At 39.0% G+C, this 8,526-nt stretch overlaps 1 pseudogene; it reads left to right on the forward strand.

Moving 5' to 3' along the window:
- The first annotated feature begins 4,051 nt into the window (after nucleotides 1–4,051).
- On the forward strand, nucleotides 4,052–8,324 carry LOC120679974 (annotated as a pseudogene).
- Nucleotides 8,325–8,526: the final 202 nt, after the last annotated feature.

An 8,526-nucleotide genomic window follows, 5' to 3' on the forward strand; every position in this document is an offset into this window, starting at 1 on the left:
GGGTCGCGGAGGAGTCAAAAAGGTGTCATCAGTAACGGTTGGCAGCGCCTGGAGCTCCTCTCTTTACGCCCGCCCTTCTCCGAGTGGCATGTCGCGGCGGGTGCGGTCAGCTTGCCCTAGCCATGTGCTGCATGCTTATGCAGGTCAATCGAACCACTGGACTGGCACGACACGGCTAAGACGTCGTGCCTAGGCCGACACCTCAGCCCGTGGATGGCGCGTGGCACGGCCCGTTTAGCAATCATGCCTTAACGGGCCTAGTAAGGCAGAGGAAGGAAAAGGGGAAGGAGAGGAGCGAGATGACGTGGCGGATCACCAGGGGCTGGCCACACATGTATTCATGGGTATTCAGTTGTACTTAAAATTTTGGCAAAAAAATTTATATACGTAGTATATAACATGTGTATGTATCATAAAATATCAAATAACACCACAAAACAAACTTTTCAATTGCATTTTGCATCTTAAGTTCAATTGGCCCATTTCCACCTCCTCTGGGTCCAATTGTGGTGGCCCAACTGCTCCCCTCGTCTCGGTCCTCAACCCGACTCCTTTCCCCATTCCCCCATTCCGAACTACCGTACTGATCAGCCCTGCTCCTCAGCATGGGCTAGCTAGGCGGCCAGCGGTCACCGGGCAGCGGCGGTGGTGGTGCGGTGGCGTAGCGGGCGGGCAGGACCCACACACAGCGTAGGCCGGCCGGGTGCCGGGGGGCAGATGGTTCTGCAGGTGGCACATCGGTGTGCAAGTGCAGCTGGGCAGGCGGCCGGCTAGGCGGCACACCAGTGGCACGGCAGTCTTCTCTTTCAGAACTTGGATTTTGGTATACTATTTATTTTACAACTTGGATATGTTGATTATTTAGTACATCTATTATTTCCGTGTCAAACAATTTCAAATTATGATAAATGTTATAATTTTGATACTTAATTATATGCTATGAATATATACTTTAGGCTGTCAAAAAAAATTCCGCCCTGTAAAATTTTAAATACCCGAACCTTAAATCCTAGGCTGGCCCTGTAGACCACTTCGTACTTTGCTGTCTATTGATGTATATTTTTCAATTTTCTTTTAAGAACTGAGGCAACACTTGTAAATAAAGAGGGCAAGAAACCGACCAAATAATAAATGAAGCTTACTCAAAGGCGTACTGTATAAATATATCGTCGAAGTATATGCATGACTTTCATAAGAGCAACTCCAGAGGAGTGACTAAATTTGAGTGACTAAAATTCATTTTAGTCACCCACTTTTCAAATTTAGTCATTCAAAATGTAGTCTCTACTCCAGCAGCACCGACTAAATAGATTTCTAAATAGACTAAAAGGAGAAAAAATGGGAGGCTTACTTTTGGTAGTCTAAGTAGAGAGTGACCAAATTGAGGGGGTGGGAGAGGAAATTTAGTCACCCCTTAATTTTAGTCACTCAAGTAGAAGCCCTACTGGAGATTAAAATTTGAGCAAAATGACTAAAATGTGAGTTTAGTCACCAAAATAGTGACCCTGCTGGAGTTGCTCAGCTCGGATGGTGACAGTCTTAGGTCATCACGTACGGGCCCGGGCTTTTACACCAGTGCCTATTGAGAATCTTTTACGCTAGTTTTGTCATTTCCATTCCCGCTTGGGCTACGGTAGTACTTGAAAGTGACCACTGATGAAACTATAACCAAATAACAAAATTGGCAATTTTGCTTTGTCGAAATCCCAAACCAAGATATTGTTCAAGCCTCAAACTCTTCTTAGTTTGGCATATGCTTCACGCCTCATCAATCTGTGGACACGTTTCTCTCTTTATCTCTTGCGAGTTTTGCACCTCAAACTCTTCTTTCGTCCGATTTAGCTGATAAGGTTGCTGCCAGATGCCATCAAAACCAAACTAGTGGTCGTGTGGTTGCCGTTGCGAACAGAACCACTCGCAGACCGACCTGGGCTTTGGGTTGAGTTGTGAACGGCTTTGACAGTCAGAAGATTCGAAGTGAGTAGCATGCACTCAGACGTCATTTCTGCTGCATCTATGTGACGTCTTCAGGATACAACTTCAGAACTTGATTCAGAATGGATACAACGTCATTACTCATTAGAAACATTAGATCATTGGTGGCTCTGTTCACAAAGCAACAGATCTCTCGATTGACAAAAAGGTGTTCCATCGTGAGGAATGTTGAGTACTCTACTCTAAAATTTCATATGGCAGAGGCTAAGCCACTACCAAATTTTAAGCTTCTATAACCTTTCAAAATTCTACAGTAATTTTAAGCTTGGGCACCAGGCACATGGGCACCAGGCAAAACCAACGGCGTCCCCCCTGAACATAGGCGATCCTCTAATGCCTGTTCCACTAGGAAGCCATTCTATCGAGCATCTGGCGTGCTTCCATGTGTGTAGCCTGAGACCCAGCCCCCATCAGTGAAGCTGCTGTCAGGCTATGCCATTTGGCTTCCATCTCAATCGAAGTCGTTTTTTGGCATTATTTCAGTAAAAAAAACATGTTTCTGCCGTTGTCGGGCCATGCCATGTGGCTTCAATTTCAATAGAAGTCATTTTTTGGCGGCCAGCAAAAAAGTAGTAGCTTTTGTCATTCAGCAAAAACATGTTTTCGTGTTAATTAAAATGTGGACTGCTAGGAGACAAAAAGTTGCCATTATTGTTAGCTTGTGTTGTGTCAAGATCAGAATACATGTTTGATGTTACTTCACTTGGACGGTCAAATATCATTGCACTACATTGCCACCAAAATTGGGCAAAAATAAAAAAAATCTAAATCAGACACCTTGAACTCTCCACATGCATGGCAATACGTCGGTGTAGGCAGACTTTACCTGTCCTATTCAAACGTTGCTGTGTATTGTCACACATTTTCAAATATGAAAAGGGCACATTGTCAGAAGTGACTAGGCTTTATTTAGTGGTTCATGAGCTCAGATGGTGACAGAGATGTGGGCACATACTAGCGTCCAGCCTAGCTTCTATTCGGCAATAATATTTTGCTCTTGTTTTGTTGTATCCATCCTCTATTGGAGGATCAATCTTGAAATTGACCATTATTAAAAGTGTTTTTTGCGTGTAAACTAGCACCACACATAATTTCCATTTTTTTCTTTTGTCAAAATCTCCACCAGGATATATATGCTAGGTTTTTTCTCTTATAAAGTTTCTATATATGATGCCTGGCATACACATAAGATCTTTCCATGTTGCAACAACCGTAACTAAATAGCTTTTTTTTAGATAATGGAAATTTCAGATAACTAACTAGCTAGAGCATAAAAAGTAAGCTCCACAGCATGATGGCCATTCTATTGTTACTTTTGCAAGGCAGGTTCTAAGGAAAAAGCATGATATATGGCATTATCCTGAGTGGGTTGGGTGGAGCCCATGGCAGGAAAAATTCATATATGACATGTAGTCACCAAGACACTTTGCAGGACAACATTGTAGCGCCTTCTCATTTCTTAGCACAGGTGGCCAAGGTTTTTTTGTTCAGGCACATGTGTGGCGGTCTAGTCTTAGGATTAACAGTCATTAGTGTGGAAGGATATATATCAAACTCTGTTTAGGCTGTGTGCCGTTCAGATAGAGGTTCGGAAAATTTCAAAACGATGTATCACCTTGATGTATTGTGCTTGAAATCAATAAAATTTCTCTTTTTCAAAAAAAAAAGTCACCAAGACACCAACCCAAATATATGCTTAGTGGTTAACTTGAACAACGACTGGGGTTTGAGCCTGTAATATATGGACATAAGTGCACATCTTTTTTACTGAATCATCCAGAGCTCATGGCCCTATTTTCAAGGTGTAGAAAACTAGAAATGGATTTGCCTGTGTCGAATTTCTCCCATCCACATCAAACGTTTATCATGCAAAACGTTTTTATCATGATAACACAAGTAGTGGCCAACTTGTACAGTTCAGCTGTCACCATTTGCTTGCATGCAAGCGCCATTTGATTTGTGTGCATACATGTTTAGGCTGTAGATTCCTTTGGCGATGTAACGACGTTAGTTCCTGGTCCGCCGAGCCTATAAGTACTGACACAATGGAACAGAGATGTCCATCAAGAAACCTACAAGCAACAGAACAACGATCACCAAGAGAAACAAAAAAGTTAAGGCTGATTGACATCGCGTCGAGAAGATGGCACTCACGCCTCCAGTTTGCTCTGTCAATGATGTTCATCAGGGGCAGCGGAAGGATCGGCCGACGTTTCATCCGAGTCTGTGGGGTGATTTTTTCCTGACATACCAGCCGCCAACTGCACCTAAGGTAACATCAAAGAGAAGGTGCACTGACATTCTGGATTGTAAAAACTAACTACTATTTATTTGTCTGGTGCAGCGTGCATACATGACAGAAAGGGCTGAAGTGTTAAAAGAAGAAGTTAGGAAGATGGTGAAGGCTGCAAACGAAATACCAAGTATATTAGAACTAATAATCACGCTACAGCGGCTTGGACTGGATAATTACTACGAGAATGAGATTGATGAGCAGTTGCTCTTTGTTTATGATTCTGAGTATGATGACAAAGATCTGAATTTAGTCTCACTGCGATTTTATCTTCTACGAAAAAATGGTTATGATGTGCCATCAGGTAAGGCCTCATTTTTAGTATGAAAATATTGAATAGACAATCATAGAACGTATGTGTCAAACAACAAACAAGCACACCGAAATTTATACTAAGCGCTGTCCATCTCACTAACGAAAACCACCAATGTTATCATGCTATTTTGATATCCATGCTGACCATGTTTCATCTGACTCCATTGCGCATGTTTTTTGAGCAATTACTATAATAAGTAAACTTCTTTTGTTATCAATACATATATCTCCGGTGAATATGTACAACGACGGATCAGTATCAATAATGCAATATTATATAATCAGCCAGCTACTTTTAACTACTAAGCATTCCCAAACTATATAAACCATGCAAGTTAAATTGAACAGATCATGTTAATGTCCCACATTGTTAGATACTTTGGATGTTGTATTTCATTTAAATATTTTTGGAGATAAAACATCTACATTTTTTGTCATTTGATTGTCTTTGCAGATGTCTTCAAAAGTTTTAAAGATAATGAAGGAAATTTTGTTGCGGATAATACAAAAACCCTCTTGAACTTATATAATGCAGCTTTCCTTAGGACTCATGAGGACAAAATACTAGATGAAGCTCTTTTATTCACTAGAAGCCAACTTGAAGCTGTATTAGATTCTTTGGAATCAACATTAGCAGATGAAGTATCTCATGCACTTCAAACACCTCTCTTCCGAAGGATTAGAATACTGGAAACAAGAACCTATATCCCAATTTACGAAAAGGAGGCTGCACGAAATGAAGTCATATTAGAGTTTGCAAAATTGAATTTCAACCTTCTTCAACTTCTTTACTGTGAGGAGTGAAAAACCGTCACACTGTAAGTTGATTCAAATTTATAGATTTTTAATTATCATCACTAAGTCAACTAAACAATTTTATTTAAACAAATTACATTGCATGATGTGTGTTTATATTCTTTATATCATTACAGGTGGTGGAAGCAGCTTAATGTGGAGACAAACTTAAGTTTTATTCGAGATAGAATAGTAGAAATGCATTTCTGGATGACAGGAGCATGCTCTGAGCCACAGTATTCTCTTACACGAGTGATAACTACAAAGATGACAGCCTATATCACCATACTAGATGATATAATGGATACCTACAGTACAACTGAGGAGGACAAACTGCTTGCCGAAGCAATATACAGGTACAAGTAGCTAGTATCCTTTACAATATATTGATTGGTACTTTAACTTTATCATATAGTCCAACCCCACCACAAATTGATCTGTGTATTTTCAATCGATTGCAAATATGCAAAAATCCTGCCATGGTAAGCACTATCTCCATAGGCAGTATTTTTGCATATCTGCCAACAGATAGTGAGGGAGGGGGTGCCAAGGAGGGGGGGGGGGGGGGGGGGGGGCTGATGATTGTGAGACTGTTGCAGCACCTCTCCAAATAATTCTGAAAATAGTTTTGGGGTTCTTCCAATACCACCTTGTTGGGAGTCACATTGACTCTAGAATCCAAGTGGGAATTGCTAGTTTCGATTAGTTTAGGATCTTATCTCTATAAATTGTTTTTACTTAGGTTAAAATGTTGTAGACAAAGGACTTAGGGGATAAGTCAGTCAAGTATACTGAATATTCACTTATTCTCATTGCAACCAAATAATATGAAATTTGATCAGTAGTTTGCATGAAATGCACTCTGACTATTCAAATATTGAATATTTCAATTAGTGTATTGTAAAATGCTGATGGGAAGAGAATGCAGCGGAAATACTTCCAGAGTACATGAAGGATTTCTACTTGCACTTATTGAAGACATTCGATACTTGTGAGGATGAACTAGGACCAAATAAAAGCTTCCGAGTGTTTTATCTTAAAGAATTGGTAACTATTGTATTTGGTCTCACTTAATTAGTAGTTAAATAACAAATGCATGTGCTTTATGAAAGTAACAACTTATTGTCATAGGTGATGAACTATTTTGCATACATATAGGAAAAGAAAGAATATTCTATTTTCATAATGTTCACTTGTTGTAAATATTATTATAATTTGCATACCAGGATTATTCTAAAACTTATAATTGCTTCTAAATTTATAACAATGAAGCCTTTTAGCCTTCAGAAGTTAGGCTAGAGGTTAAATCAAACAAAAGTCGTATTGTCAGAGAATAAAAAGGCATAGTAGTAATAATAGCAACAATAATAGTTCTTTGGGTATATTTCATCCTCTTAGGTCTCTCTTTACTACCTCTTCCGATCCCATGTCAGAATTGATCTACCCCTACTTCTTCTCACACTATTATTGGCGCACCTTAAGCCATTGCTATGAGATAGTGTCTCCATAGGACTTCATTGGATATGTGTCCAAATCATCTTAATCGATGTTTGACAAGTTTTCTGTGATCGACACACCCATTACCTCATCATGAATATAGTCTTTTCGTTAGTCTATCCTCATGACCACAAGTCCAAAGAAACATGCATTGCATTGTCTACTACACAAATAACTGCTAGACATAAAAGCAATCAGTAAACTACCATTATAATTTTCCAAATGGCTATATGCTAAGAATTTTATTGGCAAATATTCATGGTGTGCATGAAGAAATCATAAATTAGCTTACTTGCATAGCAAACTTCATGAACTTATCATACTCGTTATAGACCATGTTCAAGAAATAAATATGACTTCCCAATTATGTGAACATACAATATGGAATTCACATATACGTGTTTTGAATGCAGTTAAAGGTGTTGGTCCGAGCAAACTCTCAAGAGATAAAATGGCGTGACGAACATTATGTTCCAAAAACAATAAATGAACATTTAGAAATTTCAAGAGCAACTGTTGGAGGTTTTCAAGTAGCATGTTCTTCTTTTGTTGGGATGGGTGATGTCATAACGAAGGAAAATCTTGACTGGCTTTTGACATATCCAGAACTTCTCAAGTATTTCTCAACGATAGCACGACTGTCCAATGATATTAAATCCACGGAGGTCTGGCTCTCTTTCTCTCTCTTTCTCTAATTTACACATGTGAAGGGACCTTATGTGTATTTATGCACCATATTACTACTACATTAAATTGGAGCACCAAGTTAATGTTGTAACCAAATAGTGTATATATATATGATATAGACAACAAAAAATTAGCACCGCATCTTAGTTGAGAAAAGAGCACCAAACAAATCAAAAGGCGCAATTTTAGTATACAATTATTCTATATATTAATTTTCTTTTGTGTTGCAGCGGGAGCAAATTGGGGCACACCATGCTTCTACTGTAGAATGTTATATGTTGCAGCATAGGACAACAATGAGTGATGCATTTGAGAGGATAAAAGATTTGATTGAAGATGCATGGAAGGATATGATGAAACTCTTCCTTACACCAACAGAACAGCCAAAGCTCATCGCAAAAACAATTGTTGATTTTGCAAGGACAGTGGACTATATATACAAGAAAAGTGATGCATTCACTTTTTCCCACACAATTAAAGATATGATAACAATGCTCTATGTGGATCCAACATTATTTTGAACACCAAAAAGTGAAAACACCCTTTCCCCATCTATTACTCCAAAATCCCTTCTGTTGTATTGAACAAAGTGGCATCCACAAGACTTGTGTTCACCAAATTACAAAAGTCAACTGTTTAAAGGTAGAGTAAACATGCTGTATTGAGTAAAGCATGAAATATGTTATGAAATAATTGCATGTATTGTGTTGCCTTGTTAAATAATATTACACACATTTTTGTATGTTGCCATGTTTCAAATCCTTGTTTCAGTTACTTTGTGGTTCAAAAATAGGATACACTAATCAATAATATGTTAGAAAAATATTTTATGAGTATGTCCTCATTATGATAAGAGGGTAGTGGTTCAGCCCTAGATCGTAGCAGGGCCAAGGCACCTGCGAGAAGGAGAAGGAAGGAGTAGGGGAGCAGAAGAAGATGGCATG

This window comes from Panicum virgatum, chromosome 6N, assembly GCF_016808335.1.
Source record: "Panicum virgatum strain AP13 chromosome 6N, P.virgatum_v5, whole genome shotgun sequence".
In the NCBI taxonomy this organism is placed as follows: Eukaryota; Viridiplantae; Streptophyta; class Magnoliopsida; order Poales; family Poaceae; genus Panicum; species Panicum virgatum.